The sequence below is a fragment of the Symphalangus syndactylus genome, chromosome 2 (assembly GCF_028878055.3).
Source record: "Symphalangus syndactylus isolate Jambi chromosome 2, NHGRI_mSymSyn1-v2.1_pri, whole genome shotgun sequence".
Lineage (NCBI taxonomy): Eukaryota > Metazoa > Chordata > Mammalia > Primates > Hylobatidae > Symphalangus > Symphalangus syndactylus.
The window spans coordinates 65,999,444-66,015,878 of NC_072424.2; positions in this window are offsets into that span (position 1 = coordinate 65,999,444).

Genomic DNA, 16,435 nt, shown 5'->3' on the forward strand with positions numbered 1-16,435 from the left:
ATATTTTACTTTTTTTAGAAAATATAATTTTATACTTATTTTTATATTAAAGATGATTTTGAAATAATTTGATATTGTGGACAGTCCTACACTTCACAGATTCATTTGTAAAATTTTAATGGAGCATTTTGTTTAAAGGAGGGACTTCATATCAGAAGAACAATTTCCCAGGGGGAACTCTTTTCTTAAGTATGATCTCCTACTATTGTAGTTTGAAGTTCAGAAGGCTTTAATAATGTCACTCCAACAGTATTTGTGTTCTATAAATTAAATAGCTTAAGTAAAAATAGGTGAAGGGCACTTACCATCATATTTGTTTACATTTTTTAAACAAATGTATTTTATATACTAGCTCTATCTACTGAAAAAGCCTAGAAAGTGACCAATCCAGTACCAATAAACTCCTCTACCAGCCAGATAGTGGTATCTAAGCAACCATTTCCCACTAGAACAAAATAGGGCTTGTTGGAGAAATGGCCAGTTTCAGGTCAAGGGCAAGATGAGCCTTGCATATCATATGTGAAACCTGGGAAGCTATTAAAGCCATTTGAAGTCATGTCAAAAAAACTCAGGAGCCAACTTGGGGAGGCATCCACCCACCCAAAGATGAAATCAGTGGATTATCAAATATATGTGATGCTCAAATTGAAAGATATCGAATACACTTAAGTTCTTAAGTTCATAATGACGTTGGGGGGCAAAAGCTCATTGGAAAAAAAAATACTCATTCATCAACTTTGGAGGATGCCACGGAATCAATTCATTATTTTGATACTGTTAAATAAAGGGAAAGAATCAAGCATTCTGGTTTTCCAAAATGAACTGTACCACAGGATAACCAAATGTTTGAAGAGGGGAACTTTCTTTTTACAGAATTTTAACGAATGGTTACAGAAGGAATAATATACTTAGAATGTTACCACTCTGGAATCTTGAATGAAATAATGGATCTAGGGAATGATTATCGTGAGCTACTAGCATCACAAAAAGAGAGACAATCATATATTATGTGCCTCCTGATGGAAGTACACACCACTCTCCATGAAATCTTCCTGCCAAAAATTGAACCTGATCCAATCAGCCTCTGCAGCCAGCTACCAAATTATAGGAGATACATAGGGTAGAGGAACATGTTAAACTATTCCACTGGCATGGAACCAGCACAGTCTAGAAACTTTACAAGACAAACAAATCACAAACCAAGGTATTTTCAGCAAATGAATTGCAAGGGGAACAGACAAAGGGAGTACACCTATGAAATAAATGAGATTTGAGACACATCAACCAATTGCAATACATGAACTTGATTTGATACTGATTCAAACATTTAAGTCATTTAGAAATGATGGGTAAAAGGAGAAATTTCAACACCAACAGGATATTTGATGATAGCAAGCAATGACCATTAATTTGGGTAGGTATAATAATAATGTTGTAGTTACATTTTTAAAAAGAGTTATTTTATTTTATTTTTTCCTGAAACGGAGTCTTGCTTTGTTGCGCAGGCTGGAGTACAGTGGTGTGATCTCGGCTCACTGCAATCTCCACCTCCCGGATTGAAGCAATTCTCCTGCCTCAGCCTCCTGAGTAGCTGAGATTACAGGCACCCCGCCCCCCACCATGCCTGGCTGATTTTTGTATTTTTAGTAGAGACGGGGTTTTACCATGTTGGCCAGGCTGGTCTTGAACTCCTGACCTCGTGATCCGCCCACCTCGGCCTCCCAAAGTGCTGAGATTACAGGCATGAGCCACCGTGCCCGGCCAAAAAAGAGTTATTTTAAAGTTTTATACTGAAATATTTACAGATAGAGTTTGCTTCGAAACAATCTAGGTGGTTAACAGAAAGAGCAGATGTGGGTAAGACTATAGATGAAACAAATTTGGCTATGAGTTGATGATCATTAGAGCTGGGCGCTTGTCCGTGAAGATTCACTATTTTACTTTCTCTACTCTAGTAAAAGTTTCAAATTTTTATAATTAAATTTTATAATTAAATATTTAACAAATATTTTGAAGATTTTTCTTAATGATTGTTTTAGTATCTTTTCTTACCTACCCTTATTTAAGTTTTTTTAAAAGGCTAATTATGATCTCAAATAGAACTGACTCAGATATCTTAGTTCTTTTAGTTGGTAAACAAATCAAAACTAAGCTCTGTTTCTGAAGCTCCATTTCCTCTTCCAAGACTTCTCTGTTAACTCTAGCAGTTAGAGAAAATACACACTTTATCGCTATTCCAAAGGGAGACAAGCTGGGCTGCAACAGCCAGCTCTGCTGTGATACAGAGCATGCTCTTTCCTCCTGGCTTATAACTCAGATCTACTGAGCAGTAAGGATAATAATTTAGGGGTGCATGTACACTTCAATAAATGCCCACTTGAGGAAAATTTTCAAAGGGAAACATAAATATGCAAAATGAACTCAAAATTTCAAAATGTCATGAAGAAAAATTTTATTTATGTATGTATATAGTTATATATTGAACCATAAGCTTTATCTGAGTACTTACCTTTTTGGTAAGCAAGATAAGATTTCTATCCTCAAAGAATTCAAAATCTTAAAATAAAAAAATCAATGTTTACAACTTATTTTTATAAATATTATAATAGTGTCTGTCTCTTAACTGTTTTGCCTTAACATCTTGCAATATCTGGCACATAAAGAATATAAATAAATATTTCATAGATAGATGGATGGACAAATGATGTTATTGAGGGATGTGGTGGGAGATAAAATAAGAGATACCTGAAGGTCAGGTCCAAAAGGGCCATGCATACCATGCTAGGAAAATACTCTTTATCTGGAAGGCTAGGAGCATTTTGTTGTTACTGTCATTTTAACAATACTTTTTTTAAAGAACAGTTTCTGGTTCACAACAAAATTGAAGGTACAGACATTTTTCTTCTATTCTCTACCCCTACATGTGTACAGCCTCCCCAACTATCAACATCCTGCACCAGAGTAGTACACTGGTGACAATCAATGAACCCACATTGACATAATCACCCAAAGTTCGTAGTTTACATTAGGGTTCGCTCTTGGTGTTATACATAGTGTGGGTTTGGACTAATCTGTAATGACATGGATCTACCATTATAGTACCACACAGAGTAGTTTCACTGCCCTGAAAAGTCCTCTGTGCTCTGCCTAGTCATATCTCCCTCCTCACTAACCCCTGGCAGCCACTGATTCTTTTACCGACTCCAAAGTTTCTGCCTTTTCTGGAATGTCAGATAATTGGAATCATATAGTATGTAGGCTTTACAGATTGGCTTCTTTTACTGGTAACATGCATTTAAGTTTTCTTCATCTCCTTTTCACGGCTGGACAGCTCATTTCTCTTCAGTGCAGAATAATATTCCATCGACTGGATGTACCGTAGTTTATCCACTCACTTGCTCAAGAGAACATATTGGTTGCTTCCAAATAGAACATATTGGTTGCTTCCAAATATTGGCAATTATAAATATAACTGCTAGAAGAATTTATGTGCAGATTTTTTGTGAACATGTTTTAAACTTATTTGGGTGATATCAAAAAGCACAATTGCTAGATCCTGTGGTAAGAGTATGCTTAGTTTTCTAAGAAACTGCCAAACTCTCTTTCAAAGAGACTACCATTTCTTATTCCTGCCAGCAATGAATGGGAGTTCCTGCTGCTCCACATTCTCACTGGCAATTGGTGTTGTCAGTGTTCTGGATTTTGGCCACTTTAATAGGTATATAGTGGCATCTCATTGTTGTTTTAATTAGCAATTCCCTAATGATATATGATGTTGAGTATCTCTCCATATGCTTATTTGTCATCTGTATATCTTCTTTAGTGAGGTGTCTATTCAGTCTTTTGCCCACATTTTAATCTGGTTGTTTATTTTCTTATTGTTGAGTTTTAAGAGTTCTTTGAATATTTTGGATTACAGTCTTTTATCAGCTTTCTCTTTTGCAATTTTTTTCCTCTCAGTCTGTAGCTTGTCTTCTCATTCTCTTGACAGTGTTTTTCACAGAGCAGAAGTTTTTAATTTTAACGAAGTCCAGCTTATCAATGATTTCTTTCACACATCATGCCTTTGGTGTTGTATCTAAAATGTTGTCTTCAAACTCAGGTTATTATCTAGGTTTTCTCCCATGTTATATTCTAGGAGGTTTGTATTATAGTTTTACCTTTTACATTAGGGTCTACGATTCATTTTGAGTTAATTTTTGTAAAGGGTATAAAGTCTTTGTCTAGATTTATTTATTTATTGCTTGTGGATGTCTGGTTATTCTAGCATCATTTGTTGATAAGACAAGAGGAGTTTTAAAAGCTTTTAGAAATGAGAGTATATGTCTTAAGAAACCAAAGGAGAAATTTTTAAATTGTCTTTCATTTACTCTTCCAGGATAAAAATGTACTCTACCATAATCAAATAAGGAATTCATTTACCAATATTAGACATAAAACAACTAATAACCTCTATCCCAGGAACCCAAAAATACTTATTTATGTAGTCTATGGTCTTCAAAACAGTGAGGAATCTCATTTTATCGATTGTTTTACTGGGATGAAGCATGTTATTATGAATATAAAATATATAGCTGAATTCACTGAAGAAACAGTCACACATGAGATCTCTAAATTCACAAAACAAAAATATTGTATGAACTAAAGACAAACTGTCAATTCACAATTGATTGTTGTTTATAATCATCATTTTAAATAACAAAATGAGATTTTTGTTGTTTAATAAAAATACAAGCTATAAAAGATAATCATATCAAATATAGTTATCATTAATACTTGAAATTCTTGCTGCTACTCAAAAACTACAAAAGAAGGGAAGAGTCTGTTGTAGTAAAGAAAGAAAAAGACAGACATTACCATTAAACACAATTCATATGGTACTTTGTACCCAGATTGCAAAACTGCAAATTCCATTTACATTGATTCTAGGTGCAATATAGATAAAGCTAGTTCAAAAACCTAATTAATTCTACTAAGATTTGGGAGCAAAATGAAACAATAATATTCATTCATTCACTCAATATTTATTATGCCTCTACCATGACCAAATAAATGAAGAAACAGTATTATAGTAGAACAAAGATGCATCAGACAGAGACCCACTCCCAAAGACCACACCTTCTGCTACAGTAGATAAGAACCTACTGAAATGACATAGTTAAAATAGAAAAAGATCTGGAGATAAAAGAGGCACAAATTAGTTGCTAGAGATTTCAGGGAAGAAAAAAATTATTTCCAGCTGGGAAAATCAGGAAATATTTTACAGAGGAGAAAACATTTGAGCTAAATCTTAGGAAATTGAGGGACCCTACCATCTGCCACAGCCTTTCTGTGCAGAGCCTGCTTGTTTCACAAATCTCAAATACCTGAGTTTGAGGAGGAGATGACGGTGTTGACCTCTCCTTGCTCCTTCTTCTTGTTTCTACACCGCTACTCCTTCTCTATCTTGTAAAAGCTCTGTTCCCCTGAGGTTCATGCCATTGAACTTTTTACCCTTTCCCACTTCTTGTTGCTGACGGCCAACAGCTTCTGATTATTCCCCTTCTGTCACTGCCAAATGGGGTTCCTGGAACATCTTCCTTTTCACTATGATCACCTATGATTCTTGCTGGATTCAAGACACACATAAACAGGGCTGCTGCTTACAGCTATATAAGTCCAGGAGGCCGCTCCGTCTGTGTCGCCATCAATGATTTGCATAGAGATTTTGACAGATTCTGACAGATGATGATAAAACATTTTGAGGAAAGGGGTGTCATTTTCTAATTTGCATAAAGTCTCCATATTGGCTGGTAGCAGGGCTGCATATGGATAACTCATTCAGTGTTCTGACCCCTTTGTTCTTTGACCTCCACACCTATTACCTTGACCACTACCCCACTTCAGCCACATGATGCCAGAGTCACTTCTGGGATTTTGTCACACCCGGATATTAGACTATATCCTAAACAATGAATCTAGAGACTTTACTTTCCTACCTTAACTTCCCTTGTTTCTAGCTCACTTTACTCAAGTGTGCCTTTGAAACAATTTTCCTTTCTAGTTGATACCATCAAGTCATTCTCTCTTCTACTTTATCTCTGTTAATTAGGTACCGTTATCTTTTATTCTCTCCTATCTAGCTCAGATTTTATGGTCTTTCATCAGAAGTATTCTGTTACAAACATTTTCAACATCCTTTCCTCTCTTCCTCTTTCACATTCGCTAGAGGAAAATCCAATTCTGTATGTACCCAACATTTGCCTTCTCTAGGCTGGCACTAATGCAGCTAAGCATTGTTGGAGAAATTATGCAGCCACCATAAAGCTACCTCCCACCCCATCCCATAGCAGACTTTCCCTAACTCATGCAATTCTAGTAACACTGGTCTTTGGATAGATAATACAACAAACTGGGCTATATTGCCTTTGAACATACTGTTCCGTCTTCTTGGAATGCTTTCCCCCAAACTCTTAGCATGGTTGCCCTCTATGTGGTCTTCAAATCTCAGCTTAATAATAGTGATAGTTAGTAGCTAATATTTACTGAGCACATTCTTTGTACCAGGTGTTTTATAAAAACTAGTCTGATCTTCCCAATACCTTTAGAGGTAGATGGTATTATCTTCACTTTACAGACGAGAAAATTAAGGATTAGAGAGGTCAAACAACTTACTCAAGATCTCACACACACATGTGGAGTGGTAACTGCAGAATTCGGTCCCATGCTAGCTGTGGCCCTGCATGCTTAGGTAACCTGCTACTCTGTTCTGGGCTGTATCCCCACACTCCCCTGTTACTCCTTCACAGATATACCTTCCCAATAACACCATTAAAATAATTTATAAGAATCTTCTCGGTTTGTAATTACACATTTATTTACTTGTGTATACCTTGCACTTTCATTGTTTCCCTCCTCTCACTAGACTTAAGCTCTGTAGAGGTCACATGTCCATTTCACATACCACTGTGTCTTTAGGGCCTAGCAACATGCCTACTCTATAACAAATATCAGTTAACCCTTGTTAGATGAATAAATAAAATTTAATATTGGGTAAAGCAAGCAGAGTAGGGCATTCCAGGCAGAACCAGGCATGAACAAAGGCCCAGCAGGAAGATTGGGGATACAGTCATATGATGGCCTCATGTGTTTGTGACATGAAAGAGTTCCCACTCTGTACATTGGCATCAGTGAGATAAGCAGGGCTAACGAATTAACAAAGACTATATAAAACTAAAAAGTGGAAGGCACCCTGCCCACCTGGACTGGGGACCAGCTGTAAGGTCACTGTCATTGCCAGGGAAGGTGGGGCCAGCTCCCCCTACCCTGAGGTGTGGGCTCAGAGGTGTTGGAGTGCTGCCCTTCCACTCCCATGTGGGCTTATGCTGAGGTTCAAGGGCACTTCCCAAATAAGTAAAGATCATGCTACTGGGCATGGATTGCCACTGTGGCACCTTCTGCAGAGTGGGACGGAAAATTTGAGATGGATAAGAGAGGTAAGACAAGTAAGCTGCAGCAGAGTAGAATTTTATTACCTTTGACCGAAATCATTCTAAGGACACTTAATACAGCAAAGGACAGGTACATGTAATCTTTAAAATAACGTACAAAGATCAAAATGGAACAAAGCAAACGTGAAATTCCGAGTGTGCAGAGAGGCAAGACTGCAACATTAATTTTATGAGGGGACTCTTCAAGGCAATAATATATCACTGGGTCATTTTAACGGCCGTGACTAATATAGCTTTAACTTTAGACTTTAAAGAAGCAAGTGCAAAAAGAGTCTCTGAAAGTTAGGTACATGTTTATGTGCTATAGTAAGTCACTTGCCTTTTCTGATGTTTTTTAAAACTTATTACAGTTTTTACAATGTTCCCGAGACACCTGTAGCTTGGTGTCACATGCATGGGTCAGAAATAAAAGATGCTGAGAGGTGTGGGTTTCACAGGGTAAGGAAACTTAGAATTAAACTGGGTTGTAGCAAAGATTGAAGGAGGAAAGGATGTGTCTTGTAGCTGATTAGGCCAGAGTTCTCAGATTTCCACACATGTTCTGTACTGAGTGGCAACTTTCACCATGGAATCCAGAGCTTGTCTTGGCTACTAAGAACACCCTCTGGCTAAGGAGGTCTGTGGGATTCTGTCTTGCCTCAGCTTTCAGAAGGGATTTGTGAAGAGGAATAAGAAGGTCTGAAGTTGAGGAAACTCAGCAAGAACCACCCACCCACACCTACCCTCCCATGGGCACTCAACGGTTTTAGTATATTTGCAGAGCTATGCATCTATTACCACACTTGAATTTTAGACTATTTTCACGATCCCAAATGGACTTTGTTTTTGCAGTTATAAAAACTAAACATTCAACCTATGTGTTAGATGCTGTGCCAGGATCTGAGCCAGGTGCTGGACCATGTGGGTGAACAGGAAAGTTATGTCCAACTTTTGTGCCGATTGAATCCCAATAGGAGAGATAGACACACATGGCTGGTGTGTGTCTGAAGTCTGCGTCTGGCATGTAGAAGACCCCACTGGTGCCTGACCACCATTCCATGGAGTCTTCCTGCAAGGACCAAGCCTCAGCCACAGGAGCCCACTTGGCCCATGCAGGGCAAGCTGAAGGTGCTGGGGAGTAAGCCCTGGGGGAGCAGCTCTCACACAAATGACAACAGGGAGGGGGCGGGCAACTGTGTCTCTCTGGGATGTTGCTAGGGTATGTTCTACCCCTGTAGGATTGAGCGCCACAGCCCCGCAGTAGTCCTCTCTGCTCCATCGTGATCTCACTTGCCCTTTGCCCGGCCCATGCTCTCTGAGAGCACCTCCCAAATAAACAATGTGCACTCGAATTCTTGCCTCAGGCTTCACTTCTGGAAGAATTCAAGTGTTGTGAACTGGATGTTTATGTTCCCCCCAAATTCATATGTTGAAATCCTAATCCCAATGTGGTGCTATTAGGAGGTGGGGCCTTTGGGAGGTGATTAGGTCATGAGATGAGCCCTCATGAATGGGGTTAGTGCCTTTATAAAAGAGGCCCCAGAGAGCTCTCTCACTCCCTCTCTACCCTCTGAGAATAAAACAAGAAGGTGACCCTCTAGAAACCAGGAAGTGGGCCCCCAATAGACACCAAATCTGCTAGCACCTTGATCTTGGACTTCCCTGTCTCCAGAACTGTGAGAAATAAATGTTTGTTGCCTAAGCCACCCAGTGTATGGTATTCTATTATAGCAGCCTGAACTGACTAAGACACCAACCTAGTACAAGAAGCAAACAAATACAGATTTGAAGGAAAGAAATACCAAAAGAAGTAGATAAATTTATCTTTGCAACTTTGCAAACAATGGTATGGTTCTAGTGATTTGCTGCAACTCTGTGATCTGGTGTGTACCTTTCTTTTTTCTTTTTCCTTTCCTTCTTTTCATTCTGCCTCTCCCTCTTTCTTTCTTTTTCCCTGTAAGATCTATTTCAGTAGGGCAGCAGCAACCTATCACCACTGAGCAAAGTCAGTGTGGTATCTGTTCTGATATTTGAGGGTCAAGGTGATTTCCAGGGGTTCCTAAATGAGAATTGTAACAGCTGAGGGATGTCTCAAGTGTTTACGGTCAGGTGAACAGAAACTTATGAAAGTTGCAATTAATTCTTTTCTCTCTCTCAGGTATTATTATTCAGTTTTGCAAATATGGAAACTAAGACTCCAAACCTAATTCACACACCATACAATTCACCCATTTAGATGGTACAATTCAATGGTTTTAGTATATTTGCAGAGCTGTGCCTCTATTACCACACCTGAATTTTAGACTATTTTCACGATCCCAAATGGACTTTGTTTTTGCAGTTATAAAAACCAAACATTCAACCTATGTGTTACATGCTGTGCCAGGATCTGAGCCAGGGGCTGGACCATGTGGGTGAACAGGAAAGATATGTCCAACTTTTGTGCCGATTGAATCCCAGTGGGAGAGATAGACACTGAAGTTCAGAAGTGCAGAAACAAGATAATTACAGGCTGTGGTAGGTACCGCGAAGAAATAAACAGAATGAATGAGAAAAAGAAGAATAAGGACAAAGTGAACCCTTACATCAAGGGCCAGGGACAGCTTCTCTGAGGCAATAACATTTAAGTGAGAACAAAAAATATTGAAGAGACGTCAGGTAGAAAAAGACCAGGCAAGAGCACACCAGGCTCAGGGAATGGCTGGAGCTGAGGCCTTAGGGGTGGGTGCAGAATGACCTGAATTGAAGTTGGAGAAATAGAAAAAAGGCAGATCCTGCTGGGCTTTATACATTGTGGGAAGGAGTTTGGATTGTATCCTAAATGCGTTGAGATGCATCTGATTTTTTTTTTTTTTTTTTTTTTTGAGACAAAGTCTCGTTCTGTTGCCCAGGCTGGAGTGCAGTGGCAAGACCTCGGCTCACTGCAACCTCCACCTCCCGGGTTCAAGCGATTCTCCTGCCTCAGCCTCCTGAGTAGCTGAGACTACAGGCTCATGCCACCACGCCTGGCTAATTTTTTGTATTTTTAGTACAGACGGGGTTTCACTGTGTTAGCCAGGATGGTCTTGATCTCCTGACCTCGTGATCTGCCCGCCTTGGCCTCCCAAAGTGCTGGGATTACAGGCTTGAGCCACCATGCCCGGCCAGCATCTGCAATATTTTAATCATCCGGTGTTACGATGTAATTTGCTCTTTAAAGACACTTGTCTGGCTGCTCTGTGGAGAATGGGTATTAGGCAGCAAGACTGGAGACAGGAAGACTAAATAAGAGGTCACTGCAGTTGTCGGGGCAAGAAAAGATACGGACTTAGACCCTAATGGCAGCAATAGAAAGAGAAGGAAGTAGACAGAGTCCAGTGTAGGTGAGAAACAACAGGAGGTGAGAAAGTCAATGCAGTATGTAGAGTTTTCTATGAAGGGGAACAGAGAAATGGGGCAGGAACCTAGAGTCAAGGAGAGGTATTTAGAGAACAAGAGGTGCTGGGATGTGGCTGTGATTGTGGTGAGAATGATACAGGAGACAGCTCGAGAGGGTGCAGATTGCCAGGGCCAAGAGCAAATGGGGGGTGGGGTAAAGAGGGGTCCTGGGGTGGTTCTAGAGTTGGGGTGGGATTTAATCACATCCTGGCCAGCAGTGTTTTCTGAGGACTACTTATGGATCCTGGGACCCACGCAGAGAGAGGCTGAGCAAGTGGGGCTCTGGGAACCTACTCCCGCTTTAACTACAGGTGTTACTGCCCTTTTTGTTTTGTATTTTGGATGTATGCTTCAACTTTCACTTGAAGAAAGTAATTGGAGCTCAGTGAACTTTGAGAACTATGGCATGACACTATGCTATTTGCCAAGAGGCAATTTGTTTGGCAAATATATCTCTAATTACTTTAAAGCATTCAAAGTCAAACCAAGAGAAAGCAGTTTCTGCAACTCTGTTTGCTGGGACTTACAGATTAGCCAAGAGTGGTGTAAACCCAGGAGTGGGGCAAAGAACCCTTGAAAGTCCATGAGACCAGACTCTAGCCAGTGGCTACACAGGATGGACTTGGGTCACAAGGGTGCTGGTGGTGCTGGCCGGGGGTGTGGGTAGGATGGGGACAGCCAGGGTAGCCTACCACATGTAGGTCATGGAATCTCCTTTGGAGATTCACAGTCCTCTCCAGGAAATTTCTGGCTTCTTGACATCTCTTTCAGCAGGGGGCAGCTCTTTCCAGAGGCATCATTTCCAGACATGACTAGACAGGCCACTGCTGAGATTCCCTCTGTATAAGTTAATCAAACATGTGCAGGCCACTGGGAATAGTGCTGCCCCTGCTAGCACAACCTGTGCTTGCACTGGTTCAGGGCAGGCCCTGGTGAGGGACTCTTCTCTGCTCTAGCGCTCTAAGGCTGTTGCTAGAGAGCCTGGTCCTCAGAGTGTTCTGATTTTTCTTTGATTCAATGCCACGAAGCAGTGGGACACCTTAACACAAATCATCTGCACACATATACATGCATTCCAGCATATAGGAATGAACAGAAGAGAAATATCACTGCAATAGTTTATAGATAAGAGTTTTATTAACTTTTATCAATTGTATTATTTAGCCAAAAAATGCTAAATAATTGATTCAGTGAATATTTAAGGAGCACATCATTTGCCAAACACTGCAAGAAGCTGGCATAGTAAAGAATAATATGATTTCCACAGTCTTCTGAAAGACATAAATAATTATGACAGTGTGTAATGTATGCCATAATGAAATTAATTAATTACAAAGGTTACGGGTGCAGAAAAACAAGTTTTTAACTCTGTTGTAGAAACTCGGTGATGGATTCATAGAGGAGGGTTGGCTGAGCAGGGCTATGAAGGATGCATAAAAGTTTTCTAGGTAGGGAAGTGGCGGAAAGGTTTTCTGGATTTTTGAAAAAGTGTACAAAGTCACGGAAACTTCAGGGAAATTAATGTGTCTGAGGTTCAAATGCTTCAGCATGCCCTGGGTGTGGGAAGGCCCAGAGACTAGGTGTGAGGCTGGGAAGGGAGTTTGGGTCTAGATTATTGCTTATTATGCTAGGACTACCACTGAAGATTGCTGAGCAAAGAGAGAAACATAATCAGTGTACAGTCTTAGTAATATCCCTGTAGTAGAAGAGGCAGAAAGTGAAGCCAGGAGATCTAAGAAAAACTGTCACAGCGTCCTGAAAAAGACATGAAGGTGCCAGGAAAGGCAGTGGCAGAACAACAGGAAAGGGAAAGATAAATTTTGGGACCTGTAGGGATTAGAATGGAAAGATTTGAAGATGACTGGATATGCAAGGCGAAGGAAGTGTGGATGTTGACTCTAGTTTTCTGATTAGATGACTTAAGGTAGTTCAGGATGCCATTAACTAAGAAAGATGATAGGAGAAGCAGAGTAAGTTCAGAGGCAGAAAGAAAGAAGCTTAAGATTTATAATATGTGTGCAAACACTAGAAAACACATGCTTTAATATCTTGACAGATATTATCAAGACATTTACATTTACTTGGATAGTCCTTGGCAACCATTGATTTTGAATTACTTTTCTAGTAATGCAGACAGATTTGCCTTGATTCTTCTACATTCACCTGTTCTTCCCTTTTTATAGTCATATCTATGCAAAATCTGAGACTAAGGTGAAGGTCATAATCCACAGAGGAAAAAAATTACCCATGTGGGATGGAACCCCAGTCTTTTGAATCTTCAGCAGTATCCTCCAACCAGGAATTGACTATGGACAATATCACAAAAGATGTATGTGTATTGTTACTGGATTTTTTTCTTTATATATCCACTCTGCTATTTCCATGTCAAAGGTTATAATAAATAAGCTGTAAGTGGGTTTCACACCACTTAAGAAGCTCCTGACATTTTCGAAGTTCCCCTGGGATTTAACTTTCTAGGAATACTGAGCTCTAGAAAATGAGGAAAATTCCTTGCAAAGTTTTGTCTAAATAACAAAAAGAACACTTGGTATTCAAACTCTTCAAAAGAATTGCATATTTTAAAAAGTAGAAGAATAATAGGGGCTGCAGGTTGCAACTTGCTTTTGGCTTTTGATTTTTTTGGCAATGTGCATGCTGAATGGGGAATTTGATGAAGCAGGTTTGTGCATAATGAGTAGAAAATTGCACGTGATCGATCCATTATATACATTATCTCAGTGCCTAAGTGAAGATGAGGGTAGTGAAATTATCCTTTGAATTCCAAACCATGCTAATCATCAACTTTGATAATTTTTTCAGTGCTTTGTTTTGTTAGCTTAATTATCCAAACAGGCTATCTAGTGACTTCAAATCCATTATTACCTGTACAGAGACCTGCTTTGTTCTTGTTTGGTAGACAAGTATTTAACATCTCTTTCAAACAATGGTGTGGTTTTGATATGCCAACTTAATACCTACCTGACAGTGTATGATTGAGTAGGCAGAGAGTTTACAATGTTTTATTGAGTCCTTGAACTAGGGAAAAATGTTGAGAGATTATACAGTTCGACTCTGGTTTACATTAGAAATAGACCTGTTAGTTTGCTAATCTTTTCTCAGGGAAATGTCCATGAGTGTGTCTGGGCTGCTCATCACTGTACATTCAAAGCTTTGCACAGAGCCTGGCACATGGTAGAGCTTCAGCAAACCTTTACTGAATGAACGAATGAATAAATAAATGATGACTTGCTATTTCTGTTCTCCATGTTCTGAAGTGCTCCAAGTATTATCATTGACCAGAGATATTCATTCATTGAATTTTCTTTACATAGTGTCTTAATAGAGTAATCATATAATTTATAGTTTAAACTAGATAACTTTTTAGAGTGAAAAGCTGTCATTAATACTCACACCAAGACAACAGGTATAAACCAGAACTGTCTAAGGCAAATAGGGACATATGGTCACTCTATACAGAGAGGATTATGAAGACACTGGAGGACCAGAGAAATTTTTCTTGCCTATATCTGTTGTCTGTTTTTTGACACCTTACTTGGCTTGATATAATTCATCTGGCCTTTTGAACTGATTACTGAGTGTTCTCTAAAGTCAATGGTTTCTTTTTTGGCCTGCCAAGCTGAATTCTTCACTACAGAAGCAGGAAAAAGGCTTTATGAATAAAAGTAAAGGGCCTTTTGGGGCACTATTCTAATCCTCATGCCTATCTGTGTTTGACACATAGTTGGCTCAATAAATGTTTCCTTAAAAAAAAAGCTGTGGTTTTAAAATGGTAGGAGGTAGAACTAGTAAACACTACTCCCACATAACAACCATATGAATAATTAAAATATGTATTTTTAAAGTATATATGCATAATAAAAATTAAGGGGGACTTTGACTTGATGAGAAATTGATAAATGCTTGAAAACTGCAAAGCACATGGTTTAAGACTTAATTGGAAAATCACTTGACCCCTACCACATACACACGCAGCAGGCCATGCGCAGTGAGTACAGGAGCTTGGGATGTAGTGAAAAGGCAATTGCCCTGGGTGTCCACAATGTCCCAGAGGAATCAGGAGCATCTCTATTTCATTGTGTTCCAAGGATTACTTTTCAGTGAAATAGGCAGCTGCCTCTCTGAAAATAGGGCAGCTGGGCCCTCCCCACCAGGCTGTGCAAAGATAGTTAACAGAATATCTCACAGAGAATTTCAGTTACCAAACAAAATCCATTAAGAAGATGAAAATTTTCTCAAAGGTTGAGAAACCTATCAAAAATAATAACTACAACTTTTCAAGACATGGTCTAGTAAGATATAAATGCAAACAACAAAAAGTTAAAAAGCAGAGGGATAAAACTAAAGTTGGAGTTTTTAATAGTTTTATCTTTACTTGTTTGTTAGTTTGTTTATGCAATCACTGTTGTCATTGGTTTAAAATAATGGGTTATAAGATATCATTTGCAAGCCTCATGGCAACCTCAAATCAAAAACATACAACAGGCCAGGCGTGGTGGCTCATGCCTGTAATCCCAGCACTTTGGGAGGCCAGAGCAGGCGGATCACGAGGTCAGGAGTTTGAGGCCAGCCTGACCAACATGATGAAACCCGGTTTCTACTAAAATACAAAAATTAGCCAGGTGTGGTGGTGCACGCCTGTAATCCCAGTTACTCAGGAGACTGAGGGAAGAGACTCGCTTGAACCCGGGAGGCAGAGGTTGCAGTGAGCCAAGATCATGCCACTGCACTCCAGCCTGGGTGATAGAGTGAGACTCCATCTCAAAAAAAAAAAAAAAAAACACACAACAAGAACAACAGAAAACAACAGATACAAAAAAATAAAAAATAAAAAGCAAGAAATTAAAAGATACCGTCAGAGGAAATCACCTTCACTAAAAAGAAGACAGGAAGAAAGGTAAGAAGGAAGAGAAGAGCACAAAATAACCAGAAAACAAAAAACAAAATGGCAGGAGTTAAGTTCTTACTTATCAATAATCAATAATAACATTGAATGTAAATGGACTAAACTGTCCAATCGAAAGACACAGAGTGGGTGAATGGATAAAAAAACAAGACTCAATGATGTGTTACCTACAAGAAACACACTTCACCTATAAAGGCACAAACAGACTGAAAATAAAGGGATGGAAAAAGATATTCTATGCAAATGAAAACCAAAACAAAGCAGGAATAGTTATACTTATATCAGACAAAATAGATCTCAAGACAAAGACTATAAAAAGAGATAAAGAAGGTCAGTATATAACGATAAATGGGTCAATTCAGCAAGATGATACAAAAATTAAATGTATAAATATATACACACCCAAATATATGTGCAGTAAATATATATGTACCCAATAGTATACATGTACATGTAAATATATATGCACCTAGGATTGGAGCACCCAGGTATATAAAGCAAATACTATTAGAGCTAAAGAGATAGAAAGACCCAATACAATAATAGTTGGAGACTTCAACATCCCACTTTCAGCATAGGACAGATCACCCAGACAGAAAATTCACAAAGAAGCATCAGACTTAAT